General features: G+C 43.0%; 1 protein-coding gene across 3 annotated transcripts in view; it reads right to left on the bottom strand.

Annotated features, from left to right (window-relative positions):
- Positions 1 to 14,077, bottom strand: part of ATXN1 (ataxin 1) — a 1,071,340-nt gene that overhangs the window by 261,760 nt on the left and 795,503 nt on the right. The gene's annotated exons all lie outside the window — the stretch shown is intronic.

Below are 14,077 nucleotides of genomic sequence, written 5' to 3'. Positions count from 1 at the left end.
GGACCAGGCAGTGATCCAGGGCGTCGGTGCATGCTCCCCCTCCACAATATTTTCCCCAATGTGTAATGTGTTTTATAAGGCAGAACCGGTCCCTTTATATGACAAGGGCTGCTTTTTAAAGAAAACGTTTTCCATTTTGGCATGTGCAAGCAGCGATAGAGATCTGCTGTCCTTTGCTAACTACCATCATGGCTGTGGAATACAAATATTGCCTTCGCAATGTAAAATGTACAACTGTAGAAGCAGCAGCCATCCTTTAACTCGGTGCTAACCAATCCTGCCCAGTTGTGACCATCTCTGACATGTACAGCCTCACACTCACGATTGACTTGTAGAAGTGAAATGTCTAAATAGCCTGCTCAGGTCTGAAAGTTTACGCATTTGTACCACCTTTGAAGGTCAGTTGTGTACTACGATTTCAATTCCTGCACCTGCATAGCTCTTTGCTTTTTATTGTGCCACTGAAGCCGTTCAACATGTAAATCTGTCTTCGGTACTTGTGTGCTTTTATCTTTTATGCTCACAAGGTGCTGGCAGATTCCTTGCTGTCCAGCTCTGTGTTTTAAAAACTATTTTTTGTTAATGCAAATTTTCAGCCTCCAAATTCGGCATGAGTGAAGATTTCTCTGACAATCTGGTGCATTGGCAGAGAATTGTCTGCGTTTGACCGAGGGTGTGGAAAAGAGACTGGACCCTGAAGCCAAGCTCAGCTGAAGATTTCTATAGAAGGAGGGGCTGGTTGGAGAACAACCCAATGTTTGACTCACCGAGTGGGTCAGACAGCACTAATGTGTCTTGAAATTTCATGATTTGTGATGTCTGATTGTGTTTATTGACAAGATAAAGCTTTAAAGGAAACTTGGATGGTGTTACCTGGGATGGTGACATTGGGACAAAACGTTTTTGGGTAGGTAAATTTATTGGCATCAATTCACCAAAATGCTAGGGGTAGCGGAAGTGACATCACCTACTCTTTGACCTTAACACCATCGCAAGAAGTGACATTACATATCCCTTGACTCTGATTTTTTCCAGGAAGGCATGTCACATAACCCTAACATCACACTCACACTCTCTTACGCCCCTTTACACTCATTCCTATTTGTTCCCAATCACACACTTGCATTAACTTTTATCTGACTCATACTCACTCCCACTTACTGACACTCAGGCCCAGCTTTACTCAAGATTTGCACTATGTTTGTGTCATGCCAAAATCTTTCATTTCCCCTCAATGTTCACACTTTTCATGAGTGCTGCATTGTACAGCATGCACAAGTGGGAAAAGCCTTAAAACAGTTTTTGTACTGGAAGGGTTCCATTACTAAACCTATGCATTAGACAATGCACACACCCTTGCACTATGGTGCAAGGGGTGTTTGTGTTTGGGGTGGCTGCCAAAAGTGCTCCACCACAGTGAGAGAAAAAATCAACACCATATCTTAAAAGATATGGTGCATTTTTTCGCTTTCCCTTTGATGCAAAGCAGCACAGCAACTTTAGTGCAGCATTGTCTTGTGTCAAAGATCAGTAAATCTGGACCTCAATCTCAGATTATGTGACTCACTACCTGTCATTGACTCTCACTCACTTTCACTCACACACACGCTTACACATACAGACACATGCTTTCTCTCATATAAAGACACTCTCACCCGCAAACGCACATACAATATACATTTAAAACCATTTTTACTTACTACGTCTGCCACCAAAGGTCCTGTTCCAGTTGAGGGTGTTCCATTTTTTATTACACTAATACTGAAAACAGAATATTATTCACTTTTAGTGTAATGAAAAACGGTTAGAAAATAAGGCACCCCTGTATTCTTAGCACTCATTTTGCCACCTCTGAGGCCAGGTGCTGCAAAGGCAGTGCTTGGGGGCCACAGAGCCAGCCAGGGGTCGCAGCTGCAACCACTGGCGATCCCTAAATGATGTCCATGGCTACAGAGGAGTGCCAGGATTAGGAATTTAGAGGTAAGTGAAATCTATGGTACAGAGCAGAAGACTCTTCGAAAAGGTGCAAGAACATGTAAATGTGCAAAGGAGTGTCTCGAACCGTAGCACAGACCCTAGTGAATGAATGTGCAAGAGAAAGATAAATGCTAAGCTAGGCATACAAGAAGCTCTGTGAGCCTCGAGAGGCCATGACTAGAGAATTTCATAATCAAGGAGGTCAACAGCCAGGTGTGCAAGATACTTTCCTCCTTCCACCAAAAGTTGATCCTCCATGCAATGGTCTTTGGTGTGATCGAAGTAAAAGCTAACAGCTCTTTTTGGGTCCAGCCGGTGGAGTCTCTCCTCCTCATTCAAGGGGTGAGGTGGGGCAAAATACATTACAGGGTTGATGGACTGCCCACCATGAAAAGGCATCATGACTTTAGACAAAAAGACCTCTTTGGTCCGCAAAACCAGAAAAAAGTGGAGTAGGGCAGTAGCACCAAGAGAGCATGGAGCTCACTCATGCAACGAGCAGAGGTGATCACGATGAGGAAATGGTTTTGAGAGTAAGGAATTGCGGAAAGCAGCTGTGCAATGGCTTAGAGAGGGTGCATATGAGGAACGTAAGGACCAAGTTAAGATCCACGGTGGCATCACAAACAGTTTGTGAGAGACCATGTGTGTCAAACATTTAATGAGCCACATAACTATAGGTAATTTACACAAGGATGGTTGGTCCGGAAAATGAAAAAAGACCAGACAAATAACCTTCAATGGTGTCCACTGCAAGTCTCTGCTAGGTCACAAAATAAACAACAAAGCATCCAATAGTTTAGCTTATAATAGTTCAGTAAGTGGTCTGTGTTGTGGACTCCGCACAAGGTCACAAATCTCTCTCAGCGCACTGTGCAAATAGACTTTGTAGAGAGACACTTGGCTGCAAAGATGAAATTCACTATCTCAGCAGGTAGATCAAACACAGTCAACAGCCATCACTAGCTCTCCACTTCTTTTTATGGAAATTATTACGTGTGTATCAACGATATCCTGACTCAATCTAAACAAAACATTTAATAGGATGAAAACTGTAATCAATACAAAAACGCCATCTTCAAAAAACAATTGTTATCTGTATTCACCCTTTTTTTTACATCATGCAGGCGCATAATGCAAAAAGTGTATTCGTGACAATGCAGATGAAGCAGTGTGTTAACAAAGTGCACAAATAAAAACATAGAAACAAAAAACAACAACTCCCATCTCAATCCCTGGTCTCTACAACCATCTCTTATGAAACCTGTTACAGTTCACTGGTGGGCCCTATATATAATCAAAAATATAGGCAAAGTGATTCTTTGTTGACATTTCGACCTGACGACCTAGGGTCTCATCAGGACAAGTCATCTGACTACTCTGACACCACGTTGCTCACTATATAAATCTATGGGTTCTAATTGTGATTCAGTGGTTTAAAAAAACAAACATATGTGTGGTATTCCTAGGAGGGTACCACATTATAAAGCTTGATCTCTGGTATGACAGTCCGAGTGCGCTTCCTGTTTCGAACGTCCTGGTCTCATTTTGATGAAGAAACGTCTGTGGAGTTCACCATATCCAGAATGGCTCCTATAAATGGAAGCCTTTGTTAATGCGTCAGGTGTGATTTCAGGTCGCTGATTGAGGACTACTAAAAGAGAACAAACGAACTAGAAACGTAAAACTAATGACAAATGTGATAACCAAAAGTCAACCTATACTAATGTAAAAAAATTGTATTGCTGCCTCCAATGTATCTGTCTTGGCAATTTTCTCTTTTGGTATGGAAATAAAACAACAAAGTTAGTTCGCATTAAAAAAAAAAGAAAAGAAACGAATTTTGCCAATAAAAGTTTGCTTGGGGCACTGGCCTAAACGTTAAGGTCTCCCCCCTCCAACCCGCCCCACCCGTGTCAGTTATTTGAAACCAAAATGTGTTTGGCTACATCATTTCAAGTCTCAAATTCAGCACCTGGTAATGTTGTACAGAACAACACCTGTTCCTCGGGAAATCAAAGCCCATTCTTACCATTCCTTCTTATTTTTGAGGCCTGTTTTCTTGCAATCTTCCTCTACCCTGGGGCCTGCTTCAGCAAGTCCAGCGAGTGTTAAACCACGCAAGCAAACCAGGTAAGATCTATTCAACTATCAGCTGGGCCTTTAAAAGGTTAGTCTGGCGGAGGTCAAAGCCTGTCGGTATAACATTCTAATTCCTCTATAATATGGCCTCCGCGGAAAATGTCCTTCAGACTCCATCAAATTATCAATAAAACACGCACCATTAAAAAAAACAAGTGCCTGACACCCGCTTGTCTGAAGGTTCTGATATTCAGATGCAAAGTGGAGGCAGATTCTCAAGAACCCCGACTTCAAGGATCTCACTACCACTGTCCCCCAAGGCAAAATTGATCTTCTCAGGATTTAAGTGGTAAACCAACACCCTCTTTTTTCCTGCACTCTACGCAATGTCCTTTCCTCCCTTTGCATCATTCATGTCAATTTGTCACTTTTGCTGCCCCCCCTTCCCTCTACCACAAATTCCCAAACCCATTTTGTACTTTGACACGGCTGTTATAGTTCAATGAGCCTATTACAGAAGACCAAAAACAGTAATAATATACCCGGGCACTGCCTAGTATGCAGAGGTGCCCTCAACACCCACTAGAAACAACTTCGCATAGAGCCACGGAAAGCTCCTTGTGGCCTGTACTGTCCTCCGGGCCTACCGGGTAGTGGACATTTCGGAGGGTTGCACGGTGGGTAATGTCTCACTGCTGGTTGGGGCCTGTGTTATTGCTCGGAACCTGCCAGCCACGTTCCTGCTTGCAGCACTTCTGAATAAACAATCCAAAAACAAATGGTTTTCAAAGTATACTTAAGTACGCTTTCAAACCATTTGCTCTGCATTTTTATTTAGGAGCGCTGCAAGTAGGAATGGGGCCGGCATGTCCCCAGCAACAATTTCAGCCCCCATTATGTTTGCAGGCGGTTCCAGGCTTCTGCCCCTGGAGGGCAGTGTTAAGACGTGTGGTTCTTCGGAGAACAACTCGGAGGAGTGAATGTCTGTTTTCCCAAAGCTTTAGTGCGTTCAACAGTACTGGAAAATATTGAGAAAGTAAGTTTGTTCTACATGTATTTGTTCACACAAAAGCACTTGATAGCTGCGCGAGCATCTCGGTTGTTAAAGGAAATGAATACTCTTAGGAATGAACCGATTAAAGGGAAACAAGTGACAACCTTCATTTTGCAAGCGTACAGTCTGCGTTTATAGAAGGCATTCATGCACTTCCTGGGAGGGAGTGGGAGGACGACGCGCACAGCTATGCTTTCTTTCCTTTTTTAAGAAACTTCATTTTTTTCTCCATTGTAGGCTTGGCGCAGACATGAAAAAAGATCTGCAACAACTCTTGAGAGGGTTCTAGCAAACAGTAGAAGAGTTATTCTTCTCCGGGCGCCTCTCTCGTTTGTTATATAAGACTTTAAAATAGTACAAGTGGGCAGAGCACTAGGATAAAGAAATAAAGACTGGGGAGAGAGAGAAAGAGCCCAAAGCAAGAGAAACTGGGAGACGGCAAGATCAGATCGGTGCACAGGGGGCCAGGGACCTTTCTTCAATGAGCTAAAAGGAGCCTTCAGTCCTTCCCTTCTCTATATGTCTTGGTTCTTAATGGCTTCCAGGGTCTTGCTGCTGTACTGGTTATGTACTACGAACGATTCTATCTACTTTAAATAGCCGTAGCCCTCCTAGAGTTAATAAAACACTAATAACTTTTGTATAAATTCACTGTTTCTAAGCATCGACATATGAGGTGAACTTCAATGTGAGCAATGTTCTGCTGTATGTCCAGCCCTTCCATCAAAGCTTTCTCCACAACAATTTCTAGGCCTTCCCTGCTGAATCTTCATCAAAAGTAAGAACAAAAACACAGCATCCATTATAATTCATACCTGTGATCTGAAAACGGCTAACAGTTGAGTGGCTTCTACTGACCAAACTCATGCATTGCCTCGAAGTTCTACTTAAACTGCATGAAATTACTGAAACAAGCCCCAATGATAAACACTGTGAGGAGAGGGGGCCTCCCACTGTACAGATATGGGAGACCCCTGCTCACATTCTGCAGGAGTGCTCCAACATTCTGCCATGCACCACACTCACCTATAACGAACTGATCAAGGTTTGACGTTTTTTCGATCCTTTCTGACACAGCCAGATGCCAACTTGACTCTTGACCGACTGTGCCAGTGCAGGAACTTTTGGAAAGCAGAAAACAGTGGATAGTTCTGAAAGCACTACACACAACACGCTGGGCTCTGCTTAGAACCCGTCCCTTGCATTCCTGGAGCCAGGGGAGTATTCCTGAACCGAGGATAGTCCCAGTATTAATTATAATCTGTAGGCGCTTACATTTCCTAACAGAAAACCGTATGGAAGGGTCCGCAATGTGGAGGGTTTTGCATCTCAGTTCCTTGCGTTTTCATCCCTGCCCCTCGTTCTCTGCCTATCTGCTCTGTGTGTGCTGCCTCCTTTGCTTTGTGTGACCGCCCCCTCTGCTGTGTGTACACAGCAGAGGTGTGTGCTGTCCCTTCTGCTCTATTTGAGTTTTCTTTGCTATGTGTGAGCTGTCCTCTGCAGTGTGCAGACTCTGTTTGGAATGTTCTCTACATCGTGTGTGCTGTTAACTCTGCTGTGTCTGAATGCCTCTAGTGTGAGTGGGCTGTTCTCTGCTCTTTGTGGTGTCCACTCTGTTGAGTTTGGGATGTCATTTGCTCTCTGGATAACTGCTTCCTCTGCTTCATATAGGTTGTTCGCTGCTGTGCCTGTTGCTTTACTTTCTGCTGTGTGAGAATTGTCCTCCGCTGTATGTTAACTCAGTTGCGGCTCACGACGGTCAAAAAGAGGGGCGCGGCACGAGGCGAGGGGGGCCGACAAACAATAAATCATTTTAAAAACCTTAACCTGATGCGCCGCTGTGCTGCTCCTCGTCACAGCTCCCAGCCTGCCATGCTGCCAATCCTAACCCTGCTTTCATGCTGCTGACAGCATGAAAGCTGCGTTAGGATTGGCCGAGCGCCCTGGCTTGGTGCTCCGAGGCAGAGTGGGAGCCTCTGCCTGCCGTCTCCAACCCAGCAACACAGTGCCGGGTCAGAGGGAGAGACCAGTGCACATGTGTGTTTGGCCATTATGTGATGGCTGGCCAAACATACAAGCGCCCGTGGCCCTGTCCCCTATAAATAAAAACGATAATAAACTTAGTTTATTATCGCTTTTATTTTTCGGTTTGCAGCTGTTGTTGCTGGTGGGGGAGGGGGAAGAACGCTCCTCCACGATAGCGGAGGAGCTGTTGCTCTGTGGACTGTCCTTGGCGCTTAGTTTGTAGTCCAATATGCTGTTTATGAGTACTATCCGCTACTGTGTATGGACTGCCCTCCCACTCTCTGAGCTGTCCTCTTTTCTGTTTGTGTCGACTCTCCTCTATCGTGTAGGAATTTTTGTGTGTGCTTTGTCTGCTGTCCTCTCTACTGTTTGTGGGAACTGTCCACTACTGTGTATTGACTGTTCTCTGGTATGTGTACTGTCTTTGCCACTGTGAGTAAGCTGTGCTGTGGGTGGGCTGTCTTCTCTATATGTGATTTGTGTTACGCTAAAGGCGAGCTGTCCTCTACTGTGCCTAGACTGTCATTTCCACTTTGTGCACTGTTCTCTCTGCTGTTTGTGTTGACTGTCCTCTACTGTGTATGGACAGTTCTCTGCTCCCATGTCCTTTCTGCTGTGTGTGAACTGTATTCTGCTGTGCACGGCCTGTATTTTCCTCTATGTCTGCTGTTATTTCTGCTGGGTGAAAATTGCTATCTTCCGTGCAGCTCTGTTTTAGCCTCCCTGTTGTATACGGACTGCCTCTGTTGTTTATGGACTGTTCTCTGCCCTGTGGTGCGCAGGCTGCCCTTTCCTTTATGTGTGCTGTTATTTCTGCTGTGTGCAAACAGCTATCTACTGTGCATGGGCTGTCGCTAGCTCTTTGTGCGCTATCCTCCCTTTTGTGCATGTACTGCCGTCTGCCATGTGTGGACTGTTCTCTGTTCAATGTGGGTTTTCCCCTCAACTGTCTATTGCATGCTGTCCTTTGGAAAATGCTGTCCTCTCTGTTCACAAGGTACTGGTCTCTTTGTTGTGTGTGTGCTCTTTGTGTATATGGTTCTCTGTTCTAATCCCGGTCCCCTGATATACCTCCGTAAAAAATTGCAGTCCCGATATTTTCATTTTTGATTTGGGTTTATGGATCATTATAGAAGTAATTTAGCTTGGGTAGACATTGCTGATCCAGGACAATTTTTTCTCAATGCCATTTTTAAAAATGGAGGTTTGTGTTGCAGTGATGATGTAATATTTCAGAAAACATGAGACCTATATACTTCATTTTGATGTCAAAACATAGGTTTTAGGGGGTCAAGTAGACTTATGGAGACAGAAAATAACTCATCAGAGCAATGCTTCTGTCATTTTCCAAAATGGTGGCGATAATAGAGGAAGAGACATATATAGAAACGAAACATATAATAATGGTTTTTAATCCTTTTATGAATACATCAAACAATGTTTATGTACTCAATGTGAAAAAAATAATGTTTATCACTCCTGTTTTAGACACATTTTTATAGTTCACTTTATTTGTTTCGGCAATCGCTCATGGTACACCTGCAGAATATTGAGCATTTGAGAAGAGCATATCGACAGAGGCATATTTTGGTAGCACCGGTTTTGCAAGTACATGTATGCGTAAATTGTGTGGGTAGAGGCTTTAGAAATGTTGTACGTTTGAGCACCCCATCAATATCTTCCCAATCAAATTCACACGGATCTTTCTCTACATATGCATGATCCAAAACATCTTCTGATCAAGTAAAACGCTCTATTAATGTGTCCACACACAGAATATGATGTCGGTGGAAAGTCACTTAGCAAACTGATCCTTGAACTCACTGTACTGAAGATCATCAAGTGTGTGACAGACAGAACTCGTTTTCCACACACGCAAAAGGTATTTTTCTACACTTTTAAAGTCACATTCTTCTTCTGTCCTTTTAGATGCTTCACAGGTTCAGCAGTTGAAGCTCCAAACTTTATTCCAATTTTGCTCGTAGCTTCATCACTCGTATGAATATGTGCCTTAATAAGAACACTGGGCATCTCTGGGTTAAGTTTCTTGTACAGAATATGAAGGGGATTAGATGTCATTTCTTGACTCTTGCTTAATGTATCCATTACTCTGACAATCCTTGACTTATGAACATTGCAACAAATCTAAGTAGCACAATAATCATTTGACAGTACAATGACTCGATAGGAACAATTATGAACATCCCACTTAACATGTGGCACAACACGAAGGTCAGCATCCTCAAATTTGTTGTTAAGTTCTTAACAATATGGCCCGTGCCTTTTGAATATATCCCCGCAGGCAGCAACTCCTCATTGACAATCATTCCACTTGCAATAATTGGAAATTCAGTGTTCACTGAATCATCAGCAATGTTTTGGCAGTTAACCTCTCCAAGTTCATCTTGTTCGATGTTGATGACCAGAATTTATCAAGTTGCACAGGTATAGGTTACAATTTTCCGATGCAGGCAAGGTCAAGTGTTCCACTTGTAGACATTTGCCTGGTTCTCTCACATTCCTTGACAGATAGTTTAAGATAACTGTCAAAGACAATGTGCAGTACTTGCAAGGTGCACATTTACTTTGATATCTGTAAAACAGTCTGAACGACCGCACCAAAGTTCAGCATGTATGAAATCTTGGCCATTCGCAATTGTGACATATAGTCCACACCAACAGCAGTTTTCAATGAGGTCACCTTTTCAAATAGAAATTCTTCAGGTGAAAGTTTTTTTTTCGAACTCTTGTACGAGTATTAGCTTCGCGAGTTTGGTTGCAGCATCTCCATCAAATAATGTTTGTTGGAAGAAAATCATACAACAGAATGTCCTTGATAAATTCAAACCTTTCTTTTGCTGAATCCATCTATCTAGGTGCTTGCAAAAGTTGTTTTTATGTAATCTGTTTTGTAGTGGCTGGCTGGATAAAACTCTTACTATGGCAAATAAAGCGTGTAATTTTTAGTTTAGTAAATATGTCAAACAGCTTTTTTCTCTTTCAATACAAATCTCTCCTGCTGCAGTTTTGTGTACAGTTTTGATCCATTATTCAGGATATCTAGTAGACGAGTCTTTATATCATTAACCACATATTGTTTGCTCACAAAGTTGTGAAGTTGCACAGGCTCAGCCATTTCAAAGAGGTTTCCTTGCTGCTGCATGAAATGAAGAAGGCTGTCAACATGTTTGTTAAAACGTTACCCTCTCTTTCCCACAAGTTCATGGTGAGGAAGAGTTTCACAATGGTCCATTAATTTCAAATTTGTCATCTCCCCGAAAACACTGCAAATCAAAAGGACTGCATGGTAAACTATCTGCCATAGAGCAACATATTCACTTTTACGTGTCTGACCTATAACTTCCTTAATGCTTTTCTGTGATCTCTGGATCGTCTGTTCCAGTTTCATATCTGGAGCCACAGCATTGAACCTTCCCTCTCTGTCTTTCATCACAAAATGTCTTTGGATGAATTTTCTGTAGAGGTATGGTTTTTCCACCGCTAGCTTCTTCACTCTTTCCAAATACCAGGAATCATATCTCATGTAGTTTATGCACTCAAATTTGTGAAAAACAGTAATCAGTGACTCCATAGTCTTCACATGCAGTTCCCAATCACCTTCCTGATCAGCATGTACCACGTTTTTCACTAGTGCTATCATGTATTAAAACATCTCCCTAGTTCCTTCAAAGTTCTGATTTTTCTTCACATTCTTTGACAGACTCTACAGACTTGGTTTTCAGGTTTTCTGATTTTGAACTGAGTGTAGTGCCTGGCTTAGCATTATGACTTTTGAATGAAGTGCACCCTGTGCCATGTTCACTTCTAAGATAACATATGCAAACTTAATTTGTCATTCTTGTTCCAGGAAGCATTCTAAATCAATGTTTCTATAGCCTCAGATAGGATGAGCATACCTTGTAATGAACAAACATAAAGAGTTTCACTCAATATTGACTGGGCAGTTTTGTTTCCAAAGATTTTGGCCTCAATAAGTGCATTGTGTATGCCACATTCCCTGAGATAACTTCATGTACACCCCAATGCAACTATTGTCATGTGGTAAACTCCCATCATTAGATAAAGATCATCAAATTTTACCGGACTGCTCATAAAAATGTCAGCTACAATATGAAAAACACCTTCATCACACAAAATTGGCAGGATAGGCTGTGTATTGTATTCTCTCAGCTGTGAGTGTGAGCTGTCCTATCTGCTTTGTGTGTGCAGTTCATCCTGCTGTGTGCTATCTGTCTTAATGTGCAGTTAGTGATGTCCTTTCTGCAATGTGTTTGCTATCCTTTCTGCTTTATGTGCCGTCTTCTCCCCTCGATGATCGCTGACTGCTTTATTCCTTTTCTCTCTGTCTGGTAAGTTGCCCTCTTGATTGTGTGCAGTCATATTTACTGTTTATGTTATGTCATCTTGCTTTGTTTTGCCCTGTCTATGCTGTGTGTCATGTGCTTTCTGCTGATGTTCTGAGAGTGCTTCCCTTTATTTTCTGTGCTGTCTCTTCTATTGACTGTATTCTATCTTCTCTCCCACGTCTGTACTCACCTTTCTGCTGTCACAATTAGCCTTTCCTCTCAGTGTGCTGCCTTCTCTGCTGTGTGTTGTCATCTCTGTGATGTGTGTTAAAACTGGCGGACAGGGCCTTCACATTAATGTCTGAAGTAGGGCAGCTCAAGTAGGAAGTTCTTTATTTCATGTTAGACCCTTAGGTTACAACCACAGCTTCTGGTAGTGCTCCATTCTCCCTTCAAATGTTGATTAACCGTCACGTTTCACCTAGCTCACTGTCATGCTTAAGTAGGTACTTCCTGGCCCTGCTTACCCGCCTTATCTGTGCACTGTCCTCTGACTAGGCCCTGCCCTTTCAGACCCCCTTTGCTGCTGCTGGACCGAGGCCACAGCATTTTGCACCTTTGCCTCTGTCTTCTGTCAAATTTTCCACTCTCATTTTTTCACTCTTGTTTTTGCTTTTCTGGTCTTTCACCTGTATTGCCTCTTTTCTTTTACTCGTTCACTCCTGCATTCTTTTTTCACTTTTTGCCTGTTTGTCTCTTTTCCTGATATCGCTCTTGCACTCTCACTCCTTCATCTTTCTACACCTTTTACCTCCCTGCCTCTTTTTTTCTTATCACTCATGCACTGTTACTCTTGCATTATTTTTTGCCTCCTCCTGCTTTTGTTTGACATTGTTGCCCACTCATCCCTGACTTGCCACCTCTTACTTCCTTTTCTCATCTTGTTCTCTTTGCTTTTGCCCCATTTCAATTTTGCCACTCTTTCCTAATTTCTCCCTCTTTCACCACTCTCAATCTCAGTACACTTCTCTTTTGCTATTTGTACCACCTTTTGCACCCTTCTACCACCCTCTGCTGCCTCCATGTCTGTTCCTTGCATTGCTCACTTACGCGCTGCTTATCTTCTGCTTCAGAATTTTCCCACCACCCCTCCTGCACCTTAGATGTCCTTCAGCTTCCTGGACCTACCCAATGGCAGTCGCAGTGAAGATGTGCAGTGATAGCATGTAATAGAAATGCTCCTAGTGCACTGAAGGTGCACCAAAGACAACCCATATGTGACCGTTCAAGCCCCACCTGCCTCCAGTGCCAGGATCTCTGGTCTGCCTCCCACCCACTGCAGTTTAACATGCTACTCAGCCACTGACCTCCATTTCCTGAACACCATACGACCAGCGGTTATACTGAGGCCTGACACCAGCATTAGAATTGTGTTGTCCTGTGCATCTCTGTGCCTGCAAACCCCAGCTCTCCTACTCGCACCACATAAACGACTGAGCCCAGCATAATACCTTCATGCACACTGTCCCTACGCTGGCATGGCCTTCTCAACACCTGCTCACTCGTCAAACACACCACTGAATTCTGGGAACTCCTGCACAATCTCTTTCCAGACTTTCTGTTCCTCACAAGTCATACTCTACCTGACATCCACCCCCAACACTGCAATGGCCACTTCCCCCAACTTCAAGACAGAACCAGCAAACCCAGAGGAGGACTAGCAATCATCTACAAAAGAAAACATCCACTGCTCCTTCATGTCTGCAAACTCCAGTGAGCACCTTGAACATCTGCTTATCAAGCTCAATATCTTGAGCAACACCATCCTGGGAAGGGCCCTAATCTACAAACCCCCAGGACCCAGTTCCGACTTCAGAAACACCATTGCAGACGTCATCACCCAACTAGTGCTAAACTCTAGCTCCTTCTTCCTCCTTGGCAACCTCAACTTTCACCAGGAGGACCACACCGACCTGAACACCGACAACTTCCTGGAAGACCTGAACACACATGAACTCAACCAAAGAGTGAAGGACCCCATCCATATGGCCGGTAAGCTCCTCAACCCTGTTTTCACCAACTGCTCTTAATGAATATATAAGTATCACTTGGTGCACTCAATCTAATGCTCTCAAACTTGTACACTGAATATGTTCACTTCTAGTGTTGTCTGCACGTGCACTGTCTCAAAAGGCACCCACAATGCATAAGGAAATTGCTAGCAGTGTACCCATTGACCAGTCTCAAGACGGACTGATAGATTTGACCCGTGGGTTCAATCAGAATTCATCCAATAATAGAACTTCAAATAATAAATGAAATTCAACTTTTATTTTGCTGACTTGGTATTTATTCCTCACACCATCATGAGATCATTTGCCACATGAATATCATAATTATTCCATGAAATTACTCCTTTATGAAACAATTCATATTTGTCAACACCATCCAATGATTAGAATGTCCCAATGCATTTCAGGTTAAGAACCCTACTTCAGTGGTAACTATAAACCAAAAGAAAGTATGTATATAATACTCAGTACTGCCTTGGGAATCAACACTGTTCCGAGCATGCTAGTGAACCAAGAATCCAAGTGAAATAAGAGACATTAAAAAACGTTAACACCAATCA

Source organism: Pleurodeles waltl, chromosome 2_1, assembly GCF_031143425.1.
Source record: "Pleurodeles waltl isolate 20211129_DDA chromosome 2_1, aPleWal1.hap1.20221129, whole genome shotgun sequence".
Lineage (NCBI taxonomy): Eukaryota > Metazoa > Chordata > Amphibia > Caudata > Salamandridae > Pleurodeles > Pleurodeles waltl.
This window is presented reverse-complemented; position numbering and strand designations above follow the sequence as displayed.